Source organism: Ranitomeya imitator, chromosome 2 (genome assembly GCF_032444005.1).
Source record: "Ranitomeya imitator isolate aRanImi1 chromosome 2, aRanImi1.pri, whole genome shotgun sequence".
In the NCBI taxonomy this organism is placed as follows: Eukaryota; Metazoa; Chordata; class Amphibia; order Anura; family Dendrobatidae; genus Ranitomeya; species Ranitomeya imitator.
The window spans coordinates 481,125,045-481,137,053 of NC_091283.1; the positions used below are offsets into that span (position 1 = coordinate 481,125,045).

Sequence of the window (12,009 nt, forward strand, 5' to 3'; positions counted from 1 at the left end):
TTGCACACTCACACGTCTGGACCCCGAGAGCGTCATAGGCTATGTTGTGAGGGGAAATATTAACCCTGCGTGTTCCAATTCACCAAACAATTTTGCCCCTATCTACATAATGGGGAATAAAGTGAAAGGAAAAGTGTTGGAGGCGTCGCAGCTACAGAAACAAAATTTTGCACAGTCACACGTCTGGACCCCGAGAGCGTCATAGGCTATGTTGTGAGGTGAAATTTTAACCCTGCGCTTTCCAATTCACCAAACAATTTTGCCCCTATCTACATAATGGGGAAAAGTGAAAGGAAAAGTGTTGGAGGCAAATTGACAGCTGCCAGATGTGAACAAGGGGGACTTAAAGAGTGAGAGCGATGGCGCCAAAGAGTAGTACAGTTGCTAAGGTGGGGTCCCGACATGGGATACTCACCACACACGGGGATATGAACACACACACAAAATGCGCCACACAATACCACGTGCTTGAACACATATTACCCTCAGCACACATTTCACCACACATACACCAACCTCGCCACATAAAAGTCAAAACACAAAAGTCGCCACTCAAAACTCGCCACGCGCAAAACTCGCCACATGCAAAAACTAGGCTCACGCAAAACTCGCCACAAGTGCAAAACTCACCTCATGGAATACTCGCCACATGCAAGACTTGCACAAGCGGAAAAATTGCCACATGCACAAAAGTTGCAACACATGCAAAAGTTGCCTCACACAAAACTTGCACATACTCAAAAGGCACCACACATAAAACTCGCCACGCGCAAAACTCGCCATGCGCAAAACTTGCTGCACACAACTTGCTACACTTACCTGTCACATGCAACTCGACACACAAAAAGTTGCTACACGCATGTCGCCACACAAAACTCATCTCACAAAAGTCGCTACATGCATGTCGCCACACGCAACTCAACACACACAACTTGACAAACGAAACTGGCCCTAAAACACACAAGAGTCTGGTATTATCCTTCAAAAATAAAAATCTGATTAATAAGCAGACAAACTACAAGAGCAACAAATGTACCATATAGGAAATACGGCAGCTGTCAGTCACATGACCTACCTATTATGTGCATGTGTGAGCTAATATATACTGCCAGGGGGAGGGCTTCCAGTTGGCTGGGGATTTATCATGCTGCCAATTTAGCTTACAAATACTGAGGTAAAAATACTGAGCAAATAACGTGTGAACGAGGTCTAATACAGGAGGAGATGACACACAGATATATACTATATACAGGAGAGATGACACACAGGTATATACTATATAGAGGAGGAGATGACATACAGGTACATACTATATACAGGAGGAGATGACATACAGGTATATACTATATACATGAGGAGATGACACACAGGTATATACTATATACAGGAGCAGATGACCTACAGGTATATAGTATATACAGGAGATGACATACAGGTATATGCTATATATAGAAGATGACATACAGGTATATACTATATACAGGGGAGATGACACACAGGTATATACTATATACAGGAGATGACATACAGTTATATACTATATACAGGAGATGACATACAGGTGTATACTATATATAAGGGACATGACAAACATGTATATACTGAGGTGAAAATGAGAGGTGTGAGGTGAAAATGAAAAGGTGTGAGTGCAAAATGAGAGGAGTGAGGGAAAATAGTGGAGTGATCAGAAAATGACAGATGTGAGGTCGAAATGACAAGTGTTAGGGGGGAATGAGAGGAGTAAGGGAGAAAATGAGAGGTGTGAGGGAGAAAATGAGAGATGTAAGGGGGAAAAAGTGAGGTGCTATAACTAACCACAGATATTTACTATGCCCAGGCGACGCCGGGCTCTTCAGCTAGTCCTTCATAAACCTGTACACTTAGATTTTTCCTAAAATCATCTTTCAGGCAAGGACTGAAGATCCCCGTGTACATTAAATCATATGTGTAGGTACTTTAAAGTGAACTACACGTGTCCAATCTATACCATACCTCCTAGGGACTGGTGGTGCCAACCTTGCGGAGTTTTGCTCCCCCATTTGTGTCTTTCTACAATGGCCGCTGTAGCTATGAACTCATTACAGTACGCGTAGTGCCATGTTTTGTAAAGACATACTGTTTCATTTTTTCCAATTCTCATGCAGCTCCTTTCAGCTAGTTTGTGGTTGACTTGCATGTAATACCAGTATATTATCCCAGCTGATTGGTGGGAGTGCCGTGTGCCAAACCCCAATCAATGAGTATCATATTAGCTTATTGTGCCAAATTTCTCAAGCCTCCTTTAACAGAGGTTATATAAGCCTCACCCATAAGTGGGCAGTCTGGGGCAGCCGGGGATGCTAACGGGGTGATGTTGGATGGTGCTTAAACATCCCCAGAAAGAAATGTTGGCAACTATGCAATACCAAAGCTATGGAAATTCCCTTTAAAGATGACCTATCACTTACCGCTGTCCTCTATATGGACAGGAGACGTGCTTATAAATTTGATAAGAAATGGGGACGGTAGTTAAAAAATGGCAGACACTACCCAATAGTTTCCCCGAAGAGTTCTCTGAATATTTAACTCTATAGTTGTTGACTTATCGGGAGAGGGAGGTGGATGGCCATAGGGTCCAGTATGTTTGGTTGGATACATTGAGTGAATGGGTATATGATTGTTGATTTTGTCGTTAAAGGGACTCTGTCACCTGAATTTGGCGGGACTGGTTTTGGGTCATATGGGCGGAGTTTTCGGGTGTTTAATTCACCCTTTCCTTACCCGCTGGCTGCATGCTGGCTGCAATATTGGATTGAAGTTCATTCTCTGTCCTCCATAGTACACGCCTGTGCAAAGCAATCTTGCCTTGTGCAGGCGTATACTATGGAGGACAGAGAATGAACGTCAATCCAATATTGCAGCCAGCATGCAGCCAGCGGGTAAGGAAAGGGTGAATCAAACACCCGAAAACTCCGCCCATATGACCCAAAACCAGTCCCGCCAAATTCAGGTGACAGGTTCCCTTTAAATCTTTTCTATGCTAGCGTCAGAAGTCAGTGCTTTACTGATTTTGCAACTTTTTTTTTTTTTTTGCACTGCATCACTCCATTACAAATTTGTCTATTTTTGGAGAGCGGTATGTGAAATCTCTGCTTGTAGTGCAGCTGAGCATTCAGTCTTTTCTGGGGCTTTTATCAGTCCCTCCCAGATGCTGACAATCACAGCTCAACTTCGACTTAAGCCTCATTCACACGTTCTGGAAAAAATGGTACAGGTGTCATCAGTGTTTGGTCTGTTTATTTTTACATCATAAGTGATTTTCACAGATCGCACACGGATGGCACAGATGTGTAAGTATTCTCCACAAACCCATAGACTTGTATTGGCATACTTGATACTGGGACAAAAAAGGACATGTCTCCATGAGTTTTGCACAGACACAAAGGTTCATGAAAAAGCACAGACATTTGAACAGCACCATAGATTATAATGGGTAGGTTTATTCGTGCAAATTACTGCTAGAACTCGTGCATGCAAAATGCACATCAGAATGAGGCCTTAGACTGCTAGATTAGCTGTCAAGCTGTGATCGGTAGGTGTCTAGTAGGGATTTGTGAAAGAAAACACTCCCAGAGAAGACTCTGAAGAAACGCCCTGTTGGACTGCAAGCAGAAATTTCACATACTGCTCTCCAAGCGACACAAATGTGATGGAGTATTGCAGCACAAAACGGAAAGAAGCTGCAGAATTGGGAGCTCGAGAAATTTTCTAAGGTATGTTAAGGAGTAGCCTGCCTGGCCTTTCTGTACAAGTCTGCAGTCACTCTGACTCTTTTATACTATGTGACTCTATCCTCTACTCTGAGAATTCTCCGAAGCCAGAAGCGGGAGCTTCTGTTTCCACAAGTACATGATTAGTATACTTCAGGCCACATTCCGACTAGACTTGTGCGTGGCCTTGCTCAATGCAAGTGTATTGACAGAGACCAGACGTCTAGTCGTCACGTGACCGCATGTACGCAAATCGCATACTTGCTGTCATGTGCCTGCCTTTCTCGGCACTGTAGAGTCTTCACAGTGCACTAGTCACATAGTGACTGCAGACTTGTCCTCTAAGACTGGTCAACCCTTTCATGCAATTTGTTTGAGCAAGTGATAGGTCCTCTTTAATACATCCAGATACATAGTTCGAAGTGATCCAAAAAATAAAATAAATAATGCCAATTCCAATAACAACCTTAGAGGTGATTATCTGATAATTCTGCGGCTTTCATGCTGTTTATTTCTCTGTTCTAATTTATTTATGTGGATTTTACTATTTTCCTTGAAACATAAAAAGACCAATATGCAGTCTGAACAGACGCTCCCGGGTTCCACGCTGAGTTTGTAGCACATTGCAGACGCTTGTATGTGTCAGCTTTAGTACTACCCCGTTTTTAAGATGGTGTGAAATGGAAAAACTCTGCTGAGTTTTAGGAATGTGGGGACTCGGCGCCATGCAGAGAATTTGCATTAAATATGACCATTGTTTCTTGATGAAATTATTCAAAACAGGTGTAGAAAACAGAGCGGGAAGGGACGAGAGCCAGAAAATCAACATTTCATTCCTTTATTTTTATTTTTTCTGTCTACTAGGATTTCTGCTGTGTATGGAGGGAGTTTCAGGGTGTTACGGACACCACCTGGATCCTGGTTTCCAAGGTAGGTCTAGTATCACACCTCATCTTTTTACGCTTTCTGCACAAAATGGATTTATGTATTCCTTGCGCGTAATAGTAGCTGTGATTTTGCTGTTAAAAAGAAGTCACAATGCAACTTGTATTGATATCGATGGAAAGTGAGTCATGTGCGAATTGTGACCAGTGACAGAAAAGTGAACATGTTTGTGACTGTCGCAGTGGTGGCAGGTCGCCATGCATCATCATAGAAATCATAATAGCAATACCGCACTAAAATCAGCAAAATGCCCATGCACTGCCTCCTGTTTTTAAATGGGAAATCTGCATTGCAGATTTATACTATTATCCACCAAGGATGTAGATAAATACTTCAATAAGTTACCTGTCCTTTACTGAAGCGGCTTCTATCCAAAAGAAAAATTGGCTACATGGGGTTAAGACTCATGCAGACACATGACCGTTCAAACTGCAAATCATTGGATTTCTGTTGCTGGGGCCAGTGCAAACCTACATTGAGTTTTACTAATTAGCTGTGTGAATGTACCCTTAAAGAGGACCAAATTTTACCAAATTTTTCATATTGAACTTGACACAGACTGCAGAGTGCCATACAACCAGTCCAAGTTGCGTGTTGTCATTTTTTTCTGGGGGTGTGTACTTTTTCTTCCTGTATGATGCTGACCAATTATAAGCAAGCAGCAAGATAGGAGAAAGCACACGCCCACTCCCACCATAGCTTAGAGCAGGTTTCTCAGTGTGCTATATGTAATGATACAGCTCTAATCTCCTGGTGGAACCTCTTGCATGAGTCCGTGTGGTGGGAGAGACGGTGCAGCTCACATAACCAACCCTTCAATCAGCTCTCCTCATCTCCTAGCACTGTCACCTCTGCTGTGCTGCCCCTCACCCCACATTGCCTGTTTGAAGATGTCACTACCGCACTTGTATCTGCTGTGCTCAGGCAGCTTGTACTAGCTCTGCAGTGAGATCAGAGCTGTCATTGTTTCACACGGGAGGTGCCCAGAACAGGCAATTTATTCCTGTGTGAGACATATTGACAGCCCTGATCTCACTGCAAAATGAGTACAGTTAATTACACAGTAAGGCTATGTGCCCACGTTGCAGAAATGCTGGGGAAACGTCCGCAGCATTTCCGCAACTCCCTGCCGCGGGTAAAATGCATGCAGAATTCTCATGCGTTTTCCCGCAAAACACAAGCGTTTTGCAAGCGTTTTTAGCTTGTAGAATGCTTGCGTCTTCCAAGTGATTTGAAGCGTCGCCTTGAAAAGTGATTGACAGGTTGCATCATCAATAGTAAAAGAAAGAATGTTAAAAACAATAAAAAATAAAAAATATGATTATTCTCACCTTCCGACGGCCCCCGATCTCCTCAGCGGCGCTCCCGGTATGTTTCGTTCCCAGGGATGCTTTGCGCGAAGGACCTTTGTGACGTCACAGTCGCGTGACCGCGACGTTATCCCAGGTGATTTGCGCAATGCATCCCTGGGTATGGAAGCTGCCGCGTGCACCACTGAGAGCCGGGAGGACTCCGGGGGCCATCAGAAGGTAAGTATATCCCTATTTTTTATTTAAATTTTTTTTTTTTTTTTTTTGTGTGCAAAAATATGGTTCCAAAGGGCCTGAAGGAGAGCATCCTCTCCTCCAGACCCTGGTACCATCCGCACAAGAAGCTCTCACTTTGCGCATGGTGGGCATAGCCACATGAGTAAAGTGAGTGTTTCAATGCAATCTTATGGCTGTGGAATCGGCATGATTCTGCAGAAATAATGAGCATGCTGCGGATTTTACCACTAAGTGATTCTGTAGCGGGAAAATCCGCAGCATGGGCACAGCAACTGCGGAATCCCATAGGATTGCATGGGAATGCGGTTTTTGAGCGTTTTTATGCGTTTCTGCTGCGGCAAAAAACGCGACAGACACATAAAAAACGCAAAGTGGGCACACAGCCTAAGTGTAATTGCTGACACATCTCCAGATAGGCAGTGGGGGAGGATGGGCAGTAAAGTGGAGGTGACTGTGCTGGTGTAAAGTTGATAGAAGCGTCTGCAATGTGGCACAGCTAAACTTAGCTGCACTGCCCCTTCCCCCCACACTGACTCATGCAGGAGTTTAGATCAGGAGATCAGCGCTCTATCATTACATCTCACACACTAAGAAACCTCTAAGCTATGGTGTGGACGTGTTCTTTTTCTGCTGCTTTGCTGCCTACTTATAATTGGAACTGCACAAAAAAAGGCACAGTAAAACCAAAAAAACTGTTGCAAAAACAGTAAACAGCAAGTGCTAATAAAAGGATGAAAAAACACAGGGTATTTGGTTGATACGTTTTTTTGCAAAAAAAAAGTATATTAAGCCGCTCTACCAAACATCAAGGTATACCCGTATTAGAGCAGTCCTAACTATCTGGTATTTAAAAACCTGCTCATATGTATAGTACCTGTATGAGCAGGGTTCAGAGAGGAAATGTCCAATTTGGACACGCAGCATATATTCTAATTGGTCAGTATCATACAGGTAGTTAGATAAGAAAAGGTGGAGAATTTTTTTTTTCTCTCTTTTTGAGAAAACTTGTACCACACTCGGTATAAAAGTACTGATGAAGCTTGGACACTTTTTTTTTTCTTGTGCATGAAACAAGAAACAAACATCTAAATGATCCCTTAGCATATAGTCACACTTCTGTCAGTTCTGTCCTGTAATCTAAAATGGGGAAACCTATTGGACCCAGTAGAGGCCGTTGTGATCTGTTGGGGGTGCAGGGATCAGATTGGAACAGATTTTTCATGTGCTTTGTGACTTCCATATGGTGCTACTCTCCAACATCTGTTATGTGCTGTGGCCTTGACTACACCGTGCAGCGGAGACCTGCTGCACCACACCACCAGGTGTATGGCGGACATGACATTTCTTTTTTTCCTGAGATACAGCAGAAGGGAGAATTCGTAAATAGGATTACAGTTTTTTTTATAGTAAATGGAAGGGTATATATGAAATACAGTCTGCGGTTATTTGCTGCTTGTTATGTCCTGACATTACGCTAGGAGACGGTGAATTTATTCACACACAGCAGGCGACACGAGACGTCCCCGCTGGTTCCATCTGCTCATCCCTTACCTATCTCTGCACCTCCAGTAATGCTTCTCTCGAAACCATCACATGATAAAACACTATAGTACATCTGTGCAAGGATCGTGCTGCAGGCAGGGCTTATTAATAAATGTACAAAAAAATAGGTGAAATGGTGGACAACCCCTCTTGAAGGGATTTCTAAAATGCTTATAAAACAAAAAAAAAGTTTTAAAAAAACCGTTGCAATTTTTTTTTTTGTATATTACACTTGCAACTATACTGAATTGTTTTTCTCCAAAGCTGAATAACCCCATCATGGTAGCTGTAAACATTGGGTAGAAGGAAAGTTGAACGAATAGTCTGGTGAGCAGTCGTTGCGCTGATGTAACCATACAGATTTTAGTTCATGTTGGCCTTTGGGGAATGTGCACACGATGAATTTTTCTGGCAGATTCAGCACGATTTTGTAATGTGAATGCATAGCTGTAATGGCGCTGTAAGGCTAGGTTCACATTGCGTTAGTGGGTGTCTGCTGACGGAATCCGTTACATAGCGCCACTAATGCAATGTATCGGATCCATTAGCGCACCCATTGACCGCAATGTATGTAACGGATCCCTAACGCATGCCATTTTTGGCATGCATTAGCGATGTTCCGTTATTTTGTGATGGACCTTGAACGCTGTCTGCAGCGTTTTTGGGTCTGTTCTCGCTAGCGCAGATCGGGCATCTGCGCTAGCGCAATCGCTAAACGTGATCCCCTTTTAGACATTGCGTTAATGCAGTCCCTTAGCGTATGCGCTAGACGGACTGCACAACGCAAATGTGAACCTAGCATTATACTGGTTACATTGATACCTTTGGTGAAGAAATCTGCTTTGTGATTCTTCTTTATTCACCATTTGAAGTTTTCTGATAATTAGATTTCGGTGCACTGGGGCCGGACGGTGCACTGGATCTTCTCCTCCCTGTCTGATTTCCCTGCCTCTCCACCTGCCTCCTGTGTTTGAACTCTCCTTTGCGAACAGATGAGGTGGTAACTGAAAAAGCAGTGGCTTATTATCTAAAGATCTGAGGCAGGCAGAGAGGTCGGGGAATCAGCCAGGTATTAGACCCAGTGCACAGTCCAGCCCCTGTGCACCGAAATCTAATTATCAGTAAACTTCAAATGGTGAATAAAGAAGAACAACAAAGCGGATTTCTTCACCAAAGGTATCGATGTAATCAGTATTACGGTGCCATTACAGCTATGTCTTTACATTACAAAACTGTGCAGACAGGTTCTATTTAAAGGGAAGGCATTTGTGGAACGAATTCAGTCACTGCTCCTTATTCTAAGCAGTTTTTGTCACTTTTCACACCTCTCTCCTTAGAAGTGCTGCAGGGCAAGCTGTGAAAGTTCTGGCGCATGCTTACAAACTCCACTCACTGTGTACTGAGCCGTGACGGTATCACCAGCACACCTCAATGACTGAAAGCCGGCGGTTTCTGGAAGGAATAAAGTTTGATCTCTTCTGGTAGTCTCTCTTTCAGTAAGCCCGACTACATTGTGAAGCTTTTAATGGCACATTTACCCCATATCTGCACATTAATAGCGTTTGGGGACAAGACTGGTTCCCTTTAACGAAATGCTACAAAGAATCAACATATGCACAGCAATTCCTTTTTACATTGCAGCGTGTGTATCTATATATATAATTGCCTAAGGGTTTTTCCGTCTTTCTGTCTTTCTGTCTGTCTGTCTGTCCTGGAAATCCCGCCTCTCTGATTGGTCGAGGCCTGGTGGCCTCGACCAATCAGAGACGGGCACAGTATCGACGTAGAAATCTTGCGTCTCTGATTGGTCAGGGCCGCCATATATATATAGTCTTTCTGAGCTTCTTTTACCTGCTTCAGGCTTCCAAAGCTAATAGTAGTGACCAATCCATTCTTCAAGTGCTCGCTTGGAAGCTGCTCACTTGCTGATATTTAAAGTGAAAAAAAAAAAAACCTACGCAGGCGAAAATTACAAAAGCAACCGAAAAGACTCTTCAGGAAAAACACAACTGGCCTTTGCATGACACTGCAGAGTCTGGTTCTCAGAATTGGTGGGGTCTTCGTGGCGGGACCTCCGGTGATCAGAAACTCATTACCTAGCCATTTGGGAGGGGAGGATTTGCTGCAAAACCTCTAGTTAAAAAAAAAGTAAACCCTATACCTGCACCAATGAGACATTGGTGGCTTATCTGATTTCATTGTTGCGCCTCTGTTTAGATTATTTGGATCGGTGTAAATCACGTACATAAACATGTTTTTCACAGCTTCATACCACGCGCTTCACATGTATACAGCATGTTTGCAGGGTATTTACTCCAGTGTGGCGGTCTGTCAGCTAATTGCCTGCAGCCCCAGCCGCATGTGTTATTCATATTCCAGACCTAATCCATTAACCCTAAAACTGCTTGATTTTGTGACTTCTTGAGTAGAAATGTAAAGTAGCGTGATTGGCTGCAGTGCCGCCCAGGTCAGCGTGGATAAATCTGTGATTAATTTGGAAATTTAAAGTGTTTAAAGGACCCTTCATGGAGCATAACCTTGGGTACCATGCCCCCTGAGGCTCGGCAGGCGCTGCACCCGTCAGCATTGGTGTTTGTACAAGTAACTGATAGAAGTGACTATAATGAGCGGATAAAACTGTTCTTTACCGTAGAGGTGGGAACAAGTGAACGCTGCTGTTACTTATACAGGTGTGGCGCTAGTGTCGGTGTGTACATAGGCTGTCATTGTGTGTTTAAGGAGTCATTCGGTTGATACACAAAGATGTGGTGCAGTAACCGCTCGCTCCCCTTCTGATGCCTGCCTTTGTTACAGGGTCAGTGAGGATACTATTACCCAGGGAAGACTTAACTGTACCTGTCTGAAGAGATAAGGGGCATGGTGCACTATGACGAGGCCAAGGAAAAAATCCTTCCAGAATGTGATTTCCTCCCAACATTGTGAACATTCAGTGGCTGACATCCTGCCGTCCCTCTGCAGCCAACTGCCCTATTCTTCTGCGAAAATCCTCTAAACTGGCGAAGGCTTAGATCTATGCTCCTGTGTTTGTCCCATTATCCTCTGCAAAGGACAGAAACCAAATTAATGCACCTAAAGATGGATTTAACTAGACAAAGAAATCTGCTGTCTGAAATTGTTATTATTAGCACATTTTTTTTTTCTATGATAGCAGCTCAAAACTCTCATTGACAACCCATTGCTTTAATAGTCATTGAGCGTAAAATTAGGCCAGACACTCGGTGCACCCTTGGTGTGGCCAAACAGCTCAGTGCACCTTCCCACCTACTTGGTATACTCCTATCTTCACCCTCCTAATCAGGAGGATAGCGATGAATGAAGAACAAGTAGTTGGGAAGGTGCATTGATCTGTTTGGCCACATTAAGGGTGCGCCAGTGCTAACAAACTCCCTTTAACAAACCATTGGAGCACAGTGATTGATTTATGTATCCCTCCAATTAGTTTCAGAATTGACCATGCCATAGTGATGTTATCAAGACGGCTTGCAATATCTTGGAAGGATAGAATAAGGCTTCCTCCATGTGCTAGTTGCAATACCAAGCACACCCAATAGACAGGCGTGGCACTGTTATTTGAAGCCTGTATAACCTCCTTAAGGGCAATCCATGTACTAGCTGACCTGGCTGAAGGCAACCAGAGCCAGGACCACTGTTTGGTTATCTGTTCTGTGGTGTAGCCATAGTGCTCATTTGGCCTCACTCGTGGGTGTGCATTTGCCACGTGCGCCTACTGCGCTATGAGCCCCAACCCTATGGGTAGCATTAGTCTACATATACATGAACCACCGTCACTGGTTGGATGTGTCAGCAGCTCACATCTCAGATTTTAGTAGCCATTTTTCAGATGTTCCATGTGTCTGGTTATCTGCACAATCAACATCATAGACTTATGAAGTGTGTAATGTGACGACTATATAGATGGCGGCGGCATTCCCAGAGGAATCCTAACCCTTTGCTTCCACCTGTGGATACGTGTAGTCAGACTTCATCTAGATGTCTTTCTCAGCTCCACACATTAATATAACATGGTGGCATTTACCTCGCTTTCTACAATATACAAAGCGTTTGACTGGTGCGCTCTGCATAGCAGCTGTCATCTGTCCTCCTGTCTTTGGTGGCTCCTCGGGCGGATTGTTCCCGGATAGACCAGCAATGCTGACATTTAAGTACATATTCATAATTTAGTAGTGAAAGCTAATATGTATCAC

General features: G+C 43.6%; 1 protein-coding gene across 3 annotated transcripts in view; it reads left to right on the forward strand.

Moving 5' to 3' along the window:
- The window catches only part of TANC2 (tetratricopeptide repeat, ankyrin repeat and coiled-coil containing 2), a 656,536-nt gene that overhangs the window by 198,093 nt on the left and 446,434 nt on the right, over positions 1-12,009 (forward strand). For all 3 annotated transcript variants that reach the window (XM_069751346.1, XM_069751349.1, XM_069751347.1), the window contains exon 2: positions 4,614-4,679. The gene's annotated coding sequence lies outside the window, so the exon portion shown is untranslated. The remainder of the gene's footprint in view (positions 1-4,613; positions 4,680-12,009) is intronic.